This window comes from Capra hircus, chromosome 11 (genome assembly GCF_001704415.2).
Source record: "Capra hircus breed San Clemente chromosome 11, ASM170441v1, whole genome shotgun sequence".
Lineage (NCBI taxonomy): Eukaryota > Metazoa > Chordata > Mammalia > Artiodactyla > Bovidae > Capra > Capra hircus.
In genome coordinates this window covers 102,309,973-102,330,522 of record NC_030818.1, presented here as the reverse complement: position 1 = coordinate 102,330,522, position 20,550 = coordinate 102,309,973, and the positions used below count along the sequence as shown (strand labels likewise).

Below are 20,550 nucleotides of genomic sequence, written 5' to 3'. Positions count from 1 at the left end.
TCTGATTGGGTGGATCACAATAAACTGTGGAAAATTCTGAAAGAGATGGGAATATCAGACCTCCTGACCTGCCTCTTGAGAAATGTGTATGCAGGTCAGGAAGCAACAGTTAGAACTGGACATGGAACAACAGACTGGTTCCAAATAGGAAAAGGAGTATGTCAAGGCTGTATCTTGTCACCCTGCTTATTTAACTTCTATGCAGAGTGCATCATGAGAAACGCTGGACTAGAAGAAGCACAAGCTGGAATCAAGATTGCTGGGAGAAATATCAATAACCTCAGATATGCAGATGACACCACCCTTATGGCAGAAAGTGAAGAAGAACTAAAGAGCCTCTTGATGAAAGTGAAAGAAGAGAGTAAAAAAGTTGGCTTAAAGCTCAACATTCAGAAAACGAAGATCATGGCATTTGGTCCCATCACTTCATGGCAAATAGATGGGGAAACAGTGGCTGACTTTATTTTGGGGGCCTCCAAAATCACTGCAGATGGTGATTGCAGCCATGCAATTAAAAGATGCTTACTCCTTGGAAGGAAAGTTATGACGAACCTAGACAGCATATTCAAAAGCAGAGACATTACTTTGCCAACAAAAGTCTGTCTGGTCAAGGCTATGTTTTTTCCAGTGGTCATGTATGGTTGTGAGAGTTCGACTGTGAAGAAAGCTGAGTGCTAAAGAATTGATGCTTTTGAACTGTGGTGTTGGAGAAGACTCTTGAGAGTCCCTTGAACTGCAAGGAGATCCAACCAGTCCATCCTAAAGGAGATCAGTCCTGGGTGTTCATTGAAGGGACTGATGTTGAAGCTGAAACTCCAATACTTTGGCCACCTGATGCGAAGATCTGACTCATTTGAAAAGACCCTGATGCTGGGAAAGACTGAAGGCGGGAGGAGAAGGGGACGACAGAGGATGAGATGGTTGGATGGCATCACCAACTCAATGGACATGGGTTTGGGTGGACTCCGGGAGTTGGTGATGGACAGGGAGGCTGGTGTGCTGCGGTTCATGGGGTTGCAAAGAGTCAGACACAACTGAGCGACCAAACTGACGGACTGACTGACTGTGCTGTCCGATACATCTTGTGTAGCTTATTTTATAGTGATTGTTTGTGCCTCCTCATCCCCTACCCTGTCTTGTCCCTCCTCTCCCCTCCTCTCTTCCCAGTGGTTTGTTCTCAGTTTCTTCGTCGTTACATTCACTAGTTTGTTATGTTTTTTTAGACTCCACATATAAGTGATATCACGGAGAAGGCGATGGCACCCCACTTCGGTGCTCTTGCCTGGAGAATCCCAGGGATAGGGGAGCCTGGTGGGCTGCTGCCTGTGGGGTCTCACAGAGTCGGACATGACTGAAGCGACTTAGCAGCAGCAGCAGCAGCATGAGTGATCTGAGACAGAACTTGTCTTTCTCTGTCTGATTTATTTCCGTTAGCATAATGCCCTCCAAGTCGTTTATGTTGCTGCAGATTTTTCTTTTTCAAGGCTGAGTGATATTCCATTGTATACACGCACAATATCTTCTTTATCCATTCGTCTGCTGATGGACACTTAGGTTGTTTACCTGTCTTTGCAGTTGTAAGTAATGCTGCTGTCAACATTGGGGTGTATGCATCTTTTCAAATTAGTGTTTTGGGTTTTTTTTTAATGTATATCCAGGAGTGGAAATACTGGGTCACATGGTACTTCTATTTTTAGTTTTTTGAGAAACCTCCATATTGTTTTCCATAGTGGTTGCACCAGTTTGCATTCATGAGGGCTATATTTAAAAGCCTAGCTGGGGGACTTTCCTGGTGGCCCAGTGGTTAAGTCTCCATGCTTCCAATGTATGAAGGCATTCCAGGGTGCTTGAGTTCGATGCCTGGTCAGGGAACTAGGATCCTATATACCACGCAGTGTGACCAAGACAGATAAAATGAAAGCACATCTGGACACAGCGTGGCCGATCAGCAAATTCCATGTGCCAAGAGCTCCTGGCAGCAGAATATCTGCCTGACTGGCTGTGGTCGTGAACGCGTGGGCTGGGAGCACGCCGTCAGTTCCCGTCCCAGCTCCTGGGACCTGCTCGGGAGCCACAGTCACAGCCCTGCCGAACTGAAGCCCCGGTGGACGTGGCTCCCTGGGTGGAGGCCAGAGCTTCCTGCAGGCACTTGTCTGTTCATCCATTCATTCCCGTGTGCGCCAAATGCCAAGACTGTGAGCAACAGAGTGAAACGCCTGCTCTCAAGGAGCGCAGATTCTAGCTGTGGGGAGACAGATGACAAACCAGATGAGATGTGCAGTCGGATGTCAGCTAGAGATGGGTGCCTGGGAGGACAAGCTTCCACAAAGAGGGGCCGGCAGATACCCAGCATAGAGGTGTGTCTAGGAGAAGGGAGAGAGGCCCCTGGGGGACCCTCCCCAGCCCAGACACCTGAGCTGTGCAGAAGGCCAAGGGCGGGAGGGGGAGGCGTGCTGGGAGGAAGGGAAGAGAGGGAGCAGCCAGTGTCATGCTGTTGACAACCTTGAACCAACTGATGTGAAAGCCGGGCATCTGGACGCCGAGTGACCCCCAGAGACGCCAGCCTTCCCAGTCTCAAAACATTCAAAACTGTCTTAATTTGTGAAAGTTATTTATCTAAGTGACTGTTTCCAGGGTGTAAGCGTTCAGCCTAGACTTCAGAGGCATGGAATTGGGAGGATGGATGGTTGGGTGAGTCTCACTGGTGAGTCAAACCCCCTGGAACCCATGACACAAAGATCCAGCCACAATCCAGACACGGGAGCCAGACAATCATATGATTGTCTACGGAAAAGTTTTTTGATCTCTGTAAGTTACTGAGTCATTGTTTCTGGGGAAAACACGATGGCACTCTGTGATTGTAGCTGGGCATCCCATTTGTCCTTGGTGATCTAGAATAGTCTCTAAACACACACTTAACTCCTATAAGCCTTTCTTGAGCTTACTCAAGCCTGGCTGCACAGCTACAGTGTGGACAAAGCGTGAGACCAGGCATCTCAAGTCCTCACCAGCAGCTACATCGTTATCGAAGTGGTCAGAACACTTATGACTATTATTAATTAATCACATCATAAGTGGTACTACTCCTATTTATGTTGGACTATACGACTCTATTGTGTATCATGTTGAACACTGGGTTGAATTAAAACTATTTGTCATATTATCGTTGTTGTTCACCCCCTAAGTCTTGTCCCACTCTTTGCAACCCCATGGACTGCAGCACGCCAGGCTTCCCTGTTCCTTCAGTGTCTCCCGGAGTTTGCTCAGGTTCATGTCCATTGAGTTGGTGATGCATCCAACCATCTCATCCTCTGTCATCCACTTCTCCTCTTGCCCTCAACCTTTCCCAGCATCAGGGTCTTTTCCAGGGAGTCAGCTCTTCGCATCAGGTGGCCAAAGTATTGGAGCTTCAGCCTCAGCCTCAGTCCTTCCAATGAATATTCAGGATCACAGCATCGTCATGGCAAAGGGGCTTGTGTAACTCAGTGACTCTCTCAGCCACGCCGTGCCGGGCTACCCAGGACAGACAGATCATAGTGAAGAGTTCTGACAAAAAGTGGCCCACTGGAGGAGGGAATGGCAAATCAGTTCAGTTGTTGCAGCGAGAACCCCACGGACAGTATGAAAAGGCAAAAAGATATAATAGTGGAAGATAATTAGCATTATCATTGGTGTTTTGGTGATGGTGGCAGTTGTTGTCTGGACTCCAAACAAAGGCTTGGGAGGCCAGTCTGGCGCCTCGTCCCCTGCACTTCCCCGTGAGGACACAATGCAGACAGGCTGTGATTACTACACTGTTGATGGTGACCACTGATGGGGGGTCTAGGACTGCGGGCCGTGTTCATGATCTTGTTTAATCTGTGCAGCAGCCCAGTAGAGGCGGGCTGTCATCGTCCATGTTTTAGGGATGCAGCGTCTAAGGCTTTCAGGGTCTTGCCCAGCGTCCCCACAGTCAGCCCCCGAACCAAGATGTTTTTGGCCCCTCTGTTCTTATCTGATCATTACTCGGCTGTCTCTCTCCAGTGAGTACCTCACCTTCCTCTGCTTCTGTGTCTCCACTGGGCTCATATTTGCTCTCTAGAGCTCCTTCTAGCCTGACATTCTGATTCCCATCATGTCCAGGCCATTGTTACCTGCCAAGTAAAGAAATATCTCCTTTAATTTGTTTTAAAATTTCTTCTGAGCTTCCAGGGGCATCCAGTACCTTTTTCATCTCTTCCCAGTGGAGACAGAATTTCAAGAGGAAGAGGAAAGGCGCCTAATTATGTGCTCTGTTCTTTGAGAAACAAAACAAACCCTCATCCAAAATAAACAGGCTTTCTTGCTTATATGCATATTCATTTGTATGGTAATTACTATTATTTAGCTACGCAGGGACTGGATGGGTAATTCAGAGCACAGAGAGGAGGCAGGGAGCAGTGTTCAGGGAAAAAGATGCAATCACAACCCACCAGGGTTCTCTGTTAATGTTGCCTTTTTCCCTTTCTTTTCTTTTCCTTTTTTTTTTTTTTTTTGGTCTAATGCAACGCTCTTTGAAGTGACCACCAAAGATATTAAAGAAAGAGAAATTAGCGCTTTGTATTGGAATTATCGAAAGCAGGTGGGCGCTACATGTCGGGGACCCATTGCCTTTTCTTTAGGGGCAGCTGAGTTCTTGGAGTCCAAGAGTGCCTGGTGCTTGAGACCGTGTCTGTAGGGCCAGGGAAGCCAAGAAGTGAGGCAGGGGGCTCACGAAGTCTGGCAGAAGTTCAACACCAGAGAGATTCCAAACCTCACCTTCACCTCTGTAGTCACCTCCACTGTTTTTTTTTTCTTTTTCTTTTGAATGTGTTTATGTCTTTGATTGTGCCCACTCTCAGTTGCAGCATGTGGAAACTAGTTCCCTGACCAGGGATGCAGCCCAGGCCCCCTGCATTGGGAGCCCAGAGTCTTAGCCGCTGGACACCAGGGAAGTCCCCCTGCACTGTTCTTTGGATTTTACTAAGAAACCCTTTCCCTCTCTGGCCCCTAATCCATCTCCCACAGCTACCAGGGTTTCTTCCTAATCCTTTCTTCATATTGTTTCTGGAGGGGTTGCTTTTCAAAAATGAACGAATTTATTTCTTCACTGCAGAATGTTCAGTTCAGTTCAGTTTAGTTGCTCAGTCGTGTCTGACTTTGCAACCCCATGAACCACAGCAAGCCAGGCCTCCCTGTCCATCACCAACTCCCAGAGTCCACCCAAACCCATGTCCATCGAGTCAGTGATGCCATCTAACCATCTCATCCTCTGTCATCCCCTTCTCCTCCTGCCCTCAATCTTTCCCAGCATCAGGGTCTTTTCAAATGAGTCAGATCTTCGCATCAGGTGGCCAAAGTATTGGAGTTTCAGCTTCAACATCAGTCCTTCCAATGAACACCCAGGACTGATCTCCTTTAGGATGGACTGGTTGGATCTCCTTGCAATCCAAGGAACTCTCAAGAGTCTTCTCCAACATCACAGTACAAAAGCATCAATTCTTTGGCACTCAGCTTTCTATATAGTCCTATTCTCACATCCATACATGACCACTGGAAAAACCATAGCCTTGACCAGACAGACTTTTGTTGGCAAAGTAATGTCTCTGCTTTTGAATATGCTGTCTAGGTTGGTCATAACTTTCCTTCCAAGGAGTAAGCATCTTTTAATTGCATGGCTGCAATCACCATCTGCAGTGATTTTGGAAGCACCCCAAAATAAAGTCAGCCACTGTTTCCCCATCTATTTGCCATGAAGTGATGGGACGAAATGCCATGATCTTCGTTTTCTGAATGTTGAGCTTTAAGCCAACTTTTTTACTCTCCTCTTTCACTTTCATCAAGAGGCTCTTCAGTTCTTCTTCACTTTCTGCCATAAGGGTGGTGTCATCTGCATATCTGAGGTTATTGATATTTCTCCCAGCAATCTTGATTCCAGCTTGTGCTTCTTCCAGTCCAGCGTTTCTCATGATGCACTCTGCATAGAAGTTAAATAAGCAGGGTGACAAGATACAGCCTTGACATACTCCTTTTCCTATTTGGAACCAGTCTGTTGCTCCATGTCCAGCTCTAACTGTTGTTTCCTGACCTGCATACAGGTTTCTCAAAAGGTAGATCAGGTGGTCTGGTAAGCTCATCTCTTTCAGAATTTTCCACCGTTTATTGTGATCCACACAGTCAGAGGCTTTGGCATAGTCAATAAAGCAGAAATAGATGTTTTTCTGGAACTCTCTTGCTTTTTCGATGATCCAGCGGATGTTGGCAATTTGATCTCTGGTTCTTCTGCCTTTTCTAAAACCAGCTTGAACATCTGGAAGTTCATGGTTCATGTATTGCTGAAGCCTGGCTTGGAGAATTTTGAGCATTACTTTACTAGCGTGTGAGATGAGTGCAATTATGCGGTAATTTGAGCGTTCTTTGGCATTGCTTTTCTTTGGGATTGGAATGAAAACTGACCTTTTCCATTCCTGTGGTCACTGCTGAGTTTTCCAAATTTGCTGACATATTGAGTGCAGCACTTTCACAGCATCATCTTTCAGGATTTGAAACAGCTCAACTGGAATTCCATCACCTCCACTAGCTTTGTTCATAGTGATGCTTCCGAAGGCCCACTTGACTTCACATTCCAGGATGTCTGGCTCTAGGTGAGTGATCACACCATCATGGGTATCTGGGTCGTGAAGATCTTTTTTGTACAGTTCTTCTGTCTATTCTTGCCACCTCTTCTTAATATCTTCTGCTTCTGTTAGGTCCCTACCATTTCTGTCCTTTATTGAGCCCATCTTTGCATGAAATGTTCCCTTGGTTGCTCTAATTTTCTTGAAGAGATTTTTAGTCTTTCCCATTCTATTGTTTTCCTCTATTTCTTTGCATTGATTGCTGAAGAAGGCTTTCTTATCTCTCCTTGCTATTCTTTGGAACTCTGCATTCAAATGGGTATATCTTTCCTTTTCTCCTTTGCTTTTTGCTTCCCTTCTTTTCACAGCTATTTGTAAGGCAGAATGCTCACATGTTTCAAAATTCAAAATGTTCCCAGTCTTCCTCAAACCCCTGTCCCCCAGCTACCTGGCTCCCCTCCTGGAGAGGTGTTGATATTCTGTGGACAGCATGTTCTTCTGAAGATTATTTTATACTTAGAGAAGTACAAAGTGAACTTAAGAGAAGTGTAAAAGTATAAATGCCAGAGAAGCATTTGTCTTTATTTTTTTTTTTGAGTTATGGTACCAGTTTGTTTTTTCATTTTTTAATTGGAGTATAGTTGATTTACAATGTTGTGTTAGTTTCAGATGTACAGCAAAGTGATTCAGTTATACATACATGTATATTAATTCTTTTTTAGATTCTTTTCTCCTGTGGGTTATCACAGAGTACTGAGGAGAGTTCCCTGTGCTACACAGCAGGTCCTTGTTGGTTATCTGTCTTGTATGTAGCTGCGTGTTTATGTTCCTCCCAACCTCCTGATTTATCCTTCCCCCCACGTTTCCTCTTTGGTAACCATAAGTTTGTTTTTGATATCTGTAAGTCTGTTTCTGTTTTGTGAGTAAGTTCATTTGTATGATTTTTAAAAATTAGATTCCATCTATGAGTGATATCATACAGTATTTGTCTTTCTCTTTCTGAGTTACTTCAAATAATCTCTAGGTCCACCCATGTTGCTGCAAGGGGCATTATTTCATTCTTTTTTATGGCTGAATACTATTCCATTGTATATATATGCACACACACCGCATCTTTATCCGTTCCTCTGTTGATGGACAGTTAGGCTGCTTCCTTGTCTCGGCCATTGTGAATAGGGATGCAATGAACATTGGGGTGTATGTATCTTTTTGGATTATGGTTTTCTCCGAATATATGCCCAGAGTGGGATTGCTGGACTGTGTATATATGTGTTAATTACTCAGTCGTGTCTGACTCTTGCAACTCCATGCACTATAGCCCATCGCACTCCTCTGTCCATGAAATTCTCCTGGCAAGAATACTGGAGTGGGTAGCCATTCCCTTCTCTAGAGGCTCTTCCTGACCCAGGGATCGAACCCAAGTCTCCTATATTGGCAGGCGGGTTCTTTACCACAGAGCAACCGGGGAAGCCCCTGGTGTGATTGCATTGCGTCATCTAAGACTTCACCTTAGCAGATAAGAGAGAAAGAGTCTCCTTGCTGGCCACTGTGTTGGAAAAGCCTGTGGGGGCCTCCTGGAGGACTCAAAGGCAGTCTCCAGCCTCCTGGCAGCAAGGAACTAGAGCCCTCAGTTGCAAAGCAGCATGGAAGGAAATTCTTCCACATCCTGAGCTTGGACACAGTTGGATCTGGAAGCAAGTCTTCCCCAGTTTGGCCTCCAGATGCAAGCGCAGCCTGCTGACACCTCGATGGCCAAGACACCAGCAGAGAACACAGCTCAGCAGTGCTTAGCCTCCCCATCCGTGGGAACCGTGGGGTGAACCAGTGGTTTTAATCCCTAAGGTTGTGGTCATTTGTTACAGAGTAACAGAAAACGAACACACCCACGTTCTCGTCATTGAGATAGCCTACCACTCCTGCCTCATAGCTGGCCAGCTGCTTCTTAATTCTTATTGTCAGGGCAGAGTCCCTTCTTCAGGCAGACTGTTGCATGAGCCCACAGCACTCTTCTCTTCTCTGTGAGTTCTGTGAAGGCAAGGTCCCGTCCGTGCCAGTCACCACAGAATCCCACAGCAACTCCTGTGGTACCCGGGTGCAGACTCAGGAAATATCTATGAAATGAATGAACAAAGGAATGCCGTTCACGTAATTCCATGAAATCTGTTCCCAACTTGCTGTGAAGGTGTTTAAAATCCATCGACCCTGCTCCGTGGAATGTGAATGTTCTAGTCTTGCTGGTAGGAATAGACGATTCCGTCTGAAGATTATTTTCCATTATCAGTGCTTTCAAGGCTCACGTTTGGCCGTGGTCTCCTCTGGCTCGACCAGGCTCGGGGTTCCAGTGTTTGGAACCTGCCTTTGCTTGGGGCTTGACATCCTGTGCTGAGGCTCCCTGTGTCTTCCTCCTCTCTAATCACCTGTGACAAGGACAGACCACCCAGACACTTGATTTTGAAATAGTAAATAACAGCATTTCATAGAAGTCGCTGTGCCTGGTAGATGAATTTCAATCTGTCTCACCAACTTTCTTAAAAATAAATTTCTTGAAAATATTCGTGCCTAAAACCTTTTCTGAAAGGGGAAACTGAGGCCCGGATGGGGGAAGGGGCTTAGCCTAGATGAGGGGACCCGTGGCCAGGACAGGTGTGGACCACCCCTTCTCCTGGCTGCCAGGCCGGGCTCTAGCCCAGGACTCAGTGACCTTGTGCCGGCTCTTTGACAAAGGCATGTTCACGTCCCCAGGTCCAGACCGAGTTGGAATGTGACCATCTAGCCATATCTGGCCCAGGAGGGAAAGAGGAAATGTTTGCATGGAGGGTCAGCCGCCTTCCCCAGCTGTGGGGTGGGAATGGCTGTGATCGATTGTAAAGGCTCATCAAACAGTGGGCATTTCATCACCCCGAAAAGGCAGAGGCCTCCGCAGACGGCTCATGTCCACCTCTGCTGGCCCTTGCATACCTGGGCTGGGGGCGGCAGCAGGACCCGGCCCCGGTGTGGCTGGGTGTGGGGCCCCTGGGGCTGCAGGCAGGCCGAGGGCTCTGGGGGGTGCAGCCCAGTGTACAGCCCCGAGCCCGGCCCGAGGCCCACGAGGCAGGGTTACCTGCTTTCCTGGTGAGGTGAACAGATGAGAGCAGCAGGAAGCTGCCTCCTCTGCGGTCACCCTGGGCGCTAGGGCAGGGCCTCTGCTCTCCAGGTCCGATGGGCTCCAACCCATCAGTGAGCCCGCAGCGTGATTCCAGAATTGTTGTTCTGGTGAGTTCTGCAGCGTCCCACACCTACATGGATGAGAGCTAGCAGTTAGTTGTAGTGCCTGGGGGTGAAACAGCGACATGCTGAGTTCTAACCATCATCTCCTCATCCCCAGCCCTGGGTCAGGAAGTCTTCCCAATGCCCCCACCAAAAGCAGAGGCCCAAAAAACAGAACCTGTCCCCCCAGGACTGTGGTTAGTTCAATGGAATGTAGCCAGGCCCTGACTTCAGTGAGTTCAGAAAATGCCACCTTGCCCCAGGACTCGCCGGCCTCTGGGAGGGTGGCGAAGATCAGGAAGAAGGCAGACGAAGGCCAGAGCCAAGCCCTGCACGGGTGCTGGAGCCACAGCGGGTCCATCAGGAGGAAGGTACATTCGCGGTTCACCAGCCTTTCCCTGCACACGCCAGGGGAGTCACTGCCACACTTGTGCGATCTGGACGACCGTCCTGTGAGGTCTCTACACCCAAGACTCCTGGGCACGACTGTGCGGCAGGGAGCATCCTCGGTCCCTTGGGGGACAACAGAATGAAGGAACTGGTGCCCGCTTTCGCGGGCGGCGCTAGCGGTGCAGGCAGGCCTTTAGCACTGGTTCCGCCTGCTGTGCAGAGCAGGAAGCTGCAGTGCCCGCACCCGCCGCTGATGTAAAGGAAGGACACGTGTGCTGCCTGGAGGAGGAGCCGCTCACTCTTCCAGACAGACAACCTGCAAGTTCAGCGTCTGCTCCATGTCATCTCCCTCCTTAAACTGGAGTGACGTCGCCGAAGGCAAACCTCTGACCACAGCCCCTGCTTCCTAAGTCAGGGAGAAAATCCCCAAGGCAGACTGGAAGAGGGGTTGCTCCCCACCCCCAGTGACCAGTGCTGGGTGGAGGCCTTTCCTTTACAGAAAACGGCAAGCGAGCCTTTGCGTTCATAGGTTAACTTCTTTTTGGAAGTGAAAGTCGCTCAGCTGTGACCGACTCTTTGTGACCCCATGGACTGTGGAATTCTCCAGGCCAGAATACTGGAGTGGGTAGCCTTTCCTTTCTCCAGGGGATCTTCCCAACCTAGGGATCGAACCCAGGTCTCCCACATTGCAGGCGGATTCTTTACCAGCTGAGCCACAAGGGAAGCCCAGGTATACTGGAGAGGGTAGCCTATGCTTTCTCCAGAGGATCTTCCCGACCCAGTAATCAAACCGGAGTCTCCTGCACTGCAGGCGGATTCTTCTTTTTAATCTCATTCAATATACTGGAGGCATTCAGTTATTTCATGAGAAAGGAGGTGATGCTGGAGTGTACTCTTTTTAAAGGTTGTTTTTTTTTTAATTTGATGTGGACCATTTTAAGTCTTTACTGAATTTGTTATAGTATTGCTTCTGTTTTATGTTTTGACTTTCTGGCCGAGAGGCATGTGGGATCTTAGCTTTCCCGCTCCGGCGATGGGACTCATGCTGCCGGCGTTGGAAGGCGAAGTCTTAACCACCGGACCCCCAGGGAAGTCCCGCATACTTTTGACATGGAACCAAAAGTTTAAAATTTACATGGCAGGTTTCTAGAGTCTTGTTTGCTTTTTCCTCTTTGCTCTCAGATTTACGCTTCCCTGCCCGTAACAGGAGTCCGTATTTTATGGCTGAACTGCTGTCGGAGCGGAGGAGCCCGACCCTGGTCTGCAGAACCACCCGCTGTTTGTTTTATTTCTCCTGGCGGTGTCATTGGGCTGGCATTAATTACCGGGCTCCTGTCCTCCGACAGAGGGAATGCAGAATTTTCCTGCCTCTGTTCTGATGCTCGCAGGTTGGTAGATGTCACCCGCGGCCTCTGAGGAATGCGGGTTTATTGATCCACAGCTTTGCTGAGGCCTGGGGCTGTGTGTTCCTCTTGTCGAGAAGCAGCCAGGATGCCAGGGCCTCCGAGGGCGGGTCTGAACTCTGCTCGGAAAACTTCTGGCGTGCATCGCCGTGCAGCAGTGTTCTGGGGGCCAGGGTGGGTGCAGGCAGAGCCCAGTGAGGATCCCCTCGTGGGTCCCTTGCTTGTGGGTATTTCTGGACCCTTTGTGGTGTGATGTCAGGCTTGTTGGTGGCACATGTGGTCCACCTGTCTGCACGCTGAGCAGCAGCGTCCAGGTGCTATGTGGGCAGCAGGTCCCGCGACGCTCTCAGGACCCCTCTCGCTGCCGTCGGGGAGGAAGAGGAGATGACTGCAACGCAGGACAGAGCCCGACATTCTAGCCCCAGAGGCACTGGAGAGGCCCAGTGGTACTGGAGATAGGGCTGGACTTGGGACCACCAGCCACATCGCCCTTGGCTGGATGATGGACCCAGAGGCTGCAGCAGGAGGCCTGCCCACCCCGAGAGCTGGAAACGGCCTCCAGGAGGGCGGCACCGAAGGGCACCCTAAGTCCCCCAGTGCCAGGCTCTTGGTGTGACTTAGTTTTCCGGTCAGGGGTCAACCTGGAAAAGCATGGCATGTGCCCGAGGCTGGGAACGGCACCAGCTGCGGTCGTCCGTCCAATAGCTGCTGTCAGCCAGACCTCGGGCTGGCAGTTCCCGCCCGTCATGGCACCTCACCCTGAACCCCAGGGTGATGATGCTGATGATGTCAGCATTATCCCCGCTTTGCAGATCAATTGTTACGGCTGGTAAGTGCAGGTCCAGGGTCCCAGCTGGCTCAATATTGTCATTCAGTGCATGTTTTAAGGATTGCAGAAACTAAAATAATTGATTTTTAGCTATAATCTGTAACATATTGACTACCTCCAGTTTGAATTATACATACTACTGGCAACCACTCCAGTGTTCTTGCCTGAGAAGTCCCACAGACAGAGGACCCTGGCAGGCTACAGCCCAGTGAGTCTCAGAGTCCAACATGACTGAGCCGCTGAGCCAGCACAGGACACACTTATGATGTTAATTATAAATAGGCGTATTGATTAGAATACCAGAGCACAATTGCATGTGTTTTCCAGTGTGCTTTTGACTTGTTGAGGCTGTGTGGAATTCACTAGGCTCTCAACTGATGAAGCCTCATTCTCCAAAGTAGGCCCTGTCGCATTCTCCTTCCGACACGTGGTCAGGTTGGGTTTTTCCTGGCATGGCACCCTAGGGTCTAGTCTCTGGCAGCAGACCACGGGCCTGAGTTGAGATGAGCTTAGAAAGGTGTGGAAAGTGGTCTGGGCTTCCTTGTGGGTTGAGAGTGAATGTCCCAGGGGACTGAGCCCGAGGAAGAAGGTGGTTCCAACCTGGACGGAGGGAGTGAGAGGCAGCAGGGCCCCGTGCCCATGGGGCCCAGGCGACTCCTCAGACCTCGCCTCTCTCTCTTCTTTCCAAATCCACTGATCCAGGCGTGGCTCGGAGCCAAGCAGCCAGCCCCTCGACTCCCACTGCTCCCTTGGAGCTGGCTCTCTCTCCCCCTTGTCCTGGGGCCTGAAAAGCTTGGCGAGTGCCAGAGGCTGAAAGGGCCTGAGCTGCTGAAAGAAGTGACGCAGACATGCCAGGGATAGTGGCACAGAGGAAAGTGACTCGTGGTGGCTGCCCCCACTGAGGTAGGGGGTGAGGGGACAGCTGCTCCTGGTAGAGGTGGGCCCTGAGCGTCCACCAGAGTCCTGCCTGCCTCTCGGGGCCCAAAACGGCAGCCTTGTAATCAGCCGCGTGAAGACGCGGCCTCTCTTGGTTTTGTGGAAACGCCCATGCTCCTGCAGCGCAGGTTGTTCTTAGCAGGAAGAAAGGCCCTAGTGTCCCAGGGGCCTGTTCTGGGTCAGGTGCTGGTCAGCCCGCTTCTCGTCAATAATCTGACGCAGTCATTGCAGGGACTTTCTCTTAGAGGGTCTGACTGCCCCTATTTTGCAGTCGAGGATACTGAGACTCAGGTCTTGGGTAATTCATGATCACAAGGCTACAGGCTTAGGGCCCAGATGTGGCCACGACTCTGTGCAAGGCCAGTGCTTTCGCTGCCCCAAGGATGGGTGTGGAGGTCCCAGAACAAGGGGGAGGGAGCTGCAGCTCGAGGAGGAAGTAGAAATCAAGGGGCTGGCTGCTTGGCTCCGAGCCATGCCTGGATCAGTGGATTTGGAATGGAGAGAGAGAGAGAGATGAGGTCCCAGGAGCCCCCTGGGGTCAGTGGAGTCCGGGCTTGCAACTTCTGAGAACGAGGCCAGGACTCTAGGCAGACACGCACACCCAGCTTAGACCCAGCACTCGACCTTCAGGGTGCCCTTTGGAATGCCCTGGGAGAGGAGTCATTTCAGGTGTTGATCAGACCTGGTAATTGTGACCCCCCCACGAGCTCTGCCCCCACTGCCTGGTGGGGGTTTCCCCCTTCTTTTCATGATTTTGGGGAGCTGGCAGAATTTCATAGGAGAATCAGTCTGCAGGGTTGCAAGTAAATTATGATGTTTTCATGTGCAAAGACGCTCAGAGGCAGGACAGTCCCTCTTCCTGGTTGATGCCTTTTTCCCTGCGTAATTATGAACAGCGGGCTGTTTACTCTCAAAATGTCTTTGTTAGGCCATAATTGTCTTTGCTAGAAGTTACCTCTTCCAATCCTCTTATTTTATAGGTGATGTTCAGTGCCTTGCACAATCCACAACCAATTAGAAAAGAGCCCTAAGTGACCGGAGTTGGGTCAGCCAGATTTGGGGGGTAGGTAGTTAAATGAACCAGTGACCGATCACCCCCAGGGCTGCCTAGCGGACAAGCCCTCCAACCGAGGGCTTCTGAACTTTTTGGTATGAAAACACAGCGTTCCGCACGCAGTGTGAATAAATATGCTGGTGGATGATGGATGGACAGGTGAAGGAAGTGGCCCTCAGGCTTGTTTCCCACATGCTGGCTCCTGACTGTGATTTCAGGGGTGCAAGCCCCTGGGAGGCCCCCAGTCAGGCTCTGGCAAACGAAAGACCACCTGGAGCGGGTCTGCACTAGGCCACAATTCACTAGACTCCCTCGCTTTCAGCGAAACGTGTTTTCCCCAAGTCTTCGTTAATTAGAAAGCTTTTCTTAGTTCATATCCGGAATGCCAGTTAGTGCTCTTTCCAAGAGATTGCCTTTCCATTTACTTTACGTTATTTATTTTGGCTCTGCTGGGTCTTTGTTGTGGCAGACAGGCTTTCTCTAGCTGCGGTGTGTGCGGGCTTAGTTGCCCAGCGGCATGTGGTATCCTTGCTCCTGGCCCAGGGATCAAACGTGAATCCCCCACATTGCAAGGTGGATTCTTAACCACAGGACCACCAGGGAAATCCCTGAGACTGTCTTTTTAAATGAATTCTTTAATTTCTACAGTCCTAAGTGGGATGCCTTCTTGAAAGGGGATAGAGGGAAAGGACAGCGTTCGCCTTGGTCAGAATCATGAGGACAGCAAGGAAACCAGTCAGCAGACTGGGCTGTGCCTTCACCGCCAGGCGCCACGCTCGCTCTCTCCTGGTCTGTCTGTCTGTCTGCGCCCCCACGTAGCCACCCCGGCCGCTGTGGGGTGGATGGCTGTTGGTGTGCCCGTTTGGCAGAGAAGGAGAGCGAGGCCAGAGGTGTTGAAGGTCATGGCTGGCCGTGGCAGAGGCTGAGTCCCAAGGCTCGGCTCTTCAGCGCCGCGGTGAACTGCCATCCTGATGGGCTAATCTTGTTTCTGAAGAGACAGGCTCTAAAGGGTTTGGAAGGTTCGGACCCATTAACCGGAGGTATCCACTTTCTGTGCTTTCAACCACTGCCCACTGTGTCTGAACCTGGAAACTAAATGTGATGCGGCGGAGCAAGTTTCTCTGCAGTGGGTCATCTCAGCATCTTCCCAGGTGAGGAGCTGGGGTGGAACTGGTCCATTTTTATGTGAATTTGATTGTAAAACATTTTTTAGCTATTTGGGAACAACAACAACAAAAAAAAAAACCCAAACCTCTGGAGAAGACTCTTGAGAGTCCCTTGGACAGCAGGAAGATCAAACCAGTCAATCCTAAAGGAAATCAACCCTGAATATTCTTTGGAAGGACTGATGCTGAAGCTGAAGCTCCAATCCTTTGGCCACCTGATGCGAAGAACTGACTCATTGGAAAAGACCCTGATGCTGGGGAAGATTGAGGGCAGGAGGAGAAGGGGACGACAGAGGATGAGATGGTTGGATGGCATTGCTGACTCAATGGACATGTATCTGAGCAAGCTCCAGGAGACTGTGGAGGACAGAGGCGCCTAGGGAGCAGCAGTCCACGGGGTTGCAGAGTCAGAAATGGCTTAGTGACTAAACAACAGCAACAAAGACCTCTCACACACTGACACCTGTGTTTCGCCAAATTTCAGCACCCTGGAGACCAGTGGCTTTTAACCAGCGGGACCCAGGAGTATGGATTTCCCCAGATTTGTGTTTGTGTAGAAAACCATCAGGCATGTGTCACTGATTTGCCAAGATGGGTGGAACCCGGTTCTGTCCGTTACTTGACTTGGAAACACCACTCCCGCACACCTTAGCCTGTCTGAACACAGGCGCTGGAGACGGCCGGGCAGAGGCTCGTGGGGCGGCCGAGCCAGCAAGCAGGCGAGTTCCAGAGCAGCCCGGCCCGCTGCAGGGTCTGCCAGTCAGGGGTGCCGGCAGGCATTGCCTATTGTTTGAGATTAAACTTCAGAGTCAAACTTGCTGCTAGTCATCTCTTAGACAAGTTGATATGGACGGCGTCCTAAGATGCCATGGCAGGCTAAGACTGGCATGTTTCTGTCTGAACCAGAGGAACCAATACTGGCTCAACGTGATGTCAGTTTTTTTGTAACCATCAGAATACTCTCATCTTCCTCACCAGTTGTCTTGAAACACATCAGTTTCACAAACTGGATCTTTTAATACGCATTTCTTTTCTGGCTGATCAAAATCTCCTTTCTGCCCCCTTCTAGATAGTGGGGAAACTGTATAACATTTCACCAGAAAAATTGAGGGAGGTGGCAGGCCTACGAGACATCTTGTGACTTGTCCCCGATTCAGACTTGGAGCTGAGTGACCTGATTGATCAGACACAAACCTTCAGCCTCAGATTGCCTCCCTGGGACCTTGAGGAATCAGCCTCTGGCTCCAGGGAACCCTTGGGAGAGCCTCCAGAGCCTGCAGTCAGAGCTGGGAGCCAGAATCAGGGCGTCCTCCAGAGAACCCAGGGGAGCGCCCCCACTCTGGTCTTTGGAGGAGTGGGGAGGAGACAAGAGCACCACATCAAACAGGCTGAGGGCTCAGAGGGCAAGAGTCCTGTGGTGTGAAGTTGCTAATTGCACTTTAATAATAGTCAGGAGGGCAGGAGAGGCCAGTGTTCACACAGAGTGGCCCGCGCTCTGCGGGGGCCCCTGCCACATTCCCTGGGCTGGCGGGCTGCTTTGCTTTCCCTTTTTTTTTTCCATCTGTGACATCTGCTCGGTGCTTGTCCCTCCTCTGATACCGAACCCCACGCAGCTGTGCAGACCTCCAGCTCTGCCGGTGCAGAAGTGCCCTGAGCATACGGCCTTTTTGATGTGTGATAAAACAGAAGTGAGCCACGGGGGTATGGCGAGCGAAGGCCTTGGAATATCAATTAGCCTGCTCGGAACAAAGCTGCGGCTCCGGAGCAGCAGAATAGACATTTCACTGAAGTGTCAGGAAGATGGATAACGTATTCTAATTAGGGACTGACTGCTACCTCGGCATCCAGCCGCTCCTGGAAGTCAGACCCACGACCCTCACAACGCAGATTGCCAGCATCCCATCGCAGCGGCGCGCAGAGGCTGCTGACTGATGGATGACTTCCTGCTTTGCCAGAATTTGTGGCCAGTAGCTTGCTCTCAACCAGAATTGCTGTTTCCCCTCGAAAGTGTGCTCCGTTTACCACCGGGCAGTTGCGAATAACCTCTACAAAGGGAGGAGCTCTGGGGGACTTCCCTGGTGGTACAGTGGCTAAGACTCTGCGCTCCACCCCCCCACCCAAGTTTGATCCCTGGTCAGGGAACTAGATCCCACACAACACAACTGAGGGTTCACATGCCACAAGTAAAATCGCCATGTGCTGCAACGGAAGGCCCCACGTGCTATAGCAAAGATGGAGGACCCTTCGTGCAGCAGCCAAGACCTGGCACAGCCACATGAATAAGCAGCTTTAAAAAGTGGGAAGCGGGGAAGAGCGCTGGGAAAGGTCTTTTCCAGGCACGAAACCTGGGGCTTCCATCTCAAGGACGCTCCACAAGCCGCACTCCCTGATGTAGAGGCCTGGGGCCTTCCTTCCCAGGCGAGCTGAGGCTGGGACTAGCGGGGTGTGGGTGCCGCCCTAAGAGGTCAACAGATGATGTGATAGAGTGACTGGGCGACTCCTTAAGACTGGCTTGTCAGAGAAGGCCTTTCTGAGGAAGCAGCATGCCGGCTGAGACATAAGGATGATGGGGAAGGGGAAGGAGGTGTGTCCCCCAGGGACCTCGTTTCTTTGCACCTTGGGTGATTGGACCATCTCCCTGAGTCTGGAAGCGTAGACTCGGAGAGCCAAGGTGGCCTGGGATTCGCTTTGAGCCCCCCGCCCCCCGCCTTCTCCCTCCTTAAATGTCACGTCCGCACCAGGATGACGCACGAGCAAGGCCAGCTAATGAGGAAGATGTTCCTCACTTAGCTGCACTTTCCCCGTGTAATTGGAAGGCCCGCTTTCTCCAGTCGGCGAGAGCTGTTTCCCTGAATAGTTCTAAAAGCTTTGGACCACATACTGATATCAGCTGCAAATTTATGGGTGAGATTATAATGATTGCTCGGTAATGCAATATTAAAAGCGGAGGTCTTTCTCAGTGCTGAGTGAAGGCGGAGTTCCACCCTCCTTTCAGCTTCAAAACCGGGATTTGAAACAGAATTAGCCGCCCCGGTCCTAGAAGAAGTGGTCAGTGGGCTCCAGCTCCCGCTCTTCCAGATATGGAAAAAATGAAGGGGTCTCAATGTAGTCAAAGTTCAGAACATTTGGGTTTGGCTTCCAGAACCGTAAGTTTGGGGGGCAGGTTTCAGACCCCACACCTCTTGGTTCCTGTAGGGTGCGTACATATGTAGGTGTTTGCTTTTTTTAAGAGCTGCAGCCAACACTTGGCTGGCTATAACAAGGACTTGAGGGAGCAAAAGGCTGTTAAAAATCTTGGTTTCCATTTTTTTTTTTTTCACTTTTGCTTCATTAGTTTTAGAATCCAGGGCCTCCGTGGCTGCGTGTTCTCCTGCATAATTTAAGAAATTAATGAAAGCATGCCTGATTTTTCCAACACTCTTTACTCTGTAAATTTGTTTAGCTTTTTTTTTTTTAACTGTCAGTTGAGGCTATTGGAGCCTAAATATTTCAATATTGAAGAAATGTGACCCTTTCCCCCTATTTTAAAGAAAGACATGACTTGCCCTTGCATAGAACTTGGTGTTATGAGTTACAAGTGACCTTGAGTCTGAGTTTATCCCATCAGTCCACCTCTGACCTTAAAGCAACCAAGTTCTTATAATTGCTGAGAGGGCGGGGCCTATGGCAGGGGGGAGCCCCCTTCTGGGAGCCAGCGTCAGAAACCTGGGCATCCACTTGGGGTTGCCTGATGCCTCTCACCCCAGAATGGAGATCTAAGGGGGACCCAGTGTTTTGAGGCAGGAGCCCGCTATGTCCCCTGGTGAATGAGTTAAGCTATGCTTTTCTACTGTACCTTCCCGAAAGGAAGGGAGACCTGAGATAATCTGTGGCTTTATTTCACCCTTCCAAATCTTGCTTTATCTGACCATCACATTGAGGGCATTAAATAGTATATATGTGAGGGCTTCCCAGGTGGCTCAGTGGTAAAGAAGATCCCCTGGAGAACGAAATGGCAACCCAGTCCAGTGTTCTTGCCTGGGAAATCCCATGGACAGAGAAGCCTGGTGGGCTACAGTCCATGGGGTTACAGGACCTGGACATGACTGAGCAGCTGAGACACGTGTATAACTCTAGGCTCAAGGGATTTGAAAAGACTCTAGAAATTGGTTAATGTGAATATTATTGGGGGATATAAAAAAAAGAGGAAAACAACGTAAACAAATGGGAAGATATATTTTTTTGTCATGTGACTTGCAGAATCTTAATTCCTTGACCAGGAATTGAACCTGGACCCCTGTCAGGTAGAGAGCTGTGTCATACCCACTGTACTACCAGGGAATTCCCAGGGAGATGTTTTGACTTGATACCGTGAAAATGCCCATCCTGCATAAATTAGTCTCTATGTTTAATGTCATTCCCAACCTTGTAGAATCTATATCTTTGGAACTTAGCAAAACAGTCTGCTGTCTACCTGGAGGAACAAATTAAAAAAAGAAAGAGAAAATGAAGGAGGAGCATCTCCTACTAGGTAGAACAATAAATTATAAAACAACAGTGATTTAAACAGTGTGAGTCTGACACAAGAGTCTACAGCAAGAAAGATGCCAGAACCAACATCACACCAACATGTAGACGGTGTTAATTTTTTTTTTTTTTAATATTTAGAGGGAAGAGGGGCTTCCCTTGCAGTTCAGTTGGTAAAGAATCCACTGGCAATGCAGGAGACCCGGGTTCAATCCCTGGGTCGGGAAGATCCCCTGGAGAAGGAAATGGCAACCACTCTAGTATTCTTGCCTGGAAAATCCCATGGACAGAGGAGCCTGGCCAGCTATCCATGGGGTCACAAGAGTCAGACACGACTTAGCTACTAAACCAACAGAGGAAGAGGACAGGCTGTTTCATAGATGGCCCTGGGAGAGTCGGAAATCCA

At 49.9% G+C, this 20,550-nt stretch overlaps 1 protein-coding gene across 4 annotated transcripts in view; it reads left to right on the top strand.

The window, feature by feature from the left end:
- The window catches only part of AK8 (adenylate kinase 8), a 134,248-nt gene that overhangs the window by 25,979 nt on the left and 87,719 nt on the right, over positions 1 to 20,550 (top strand). The gene's annotated exons all lie outside the window — the stretch shown is intronic.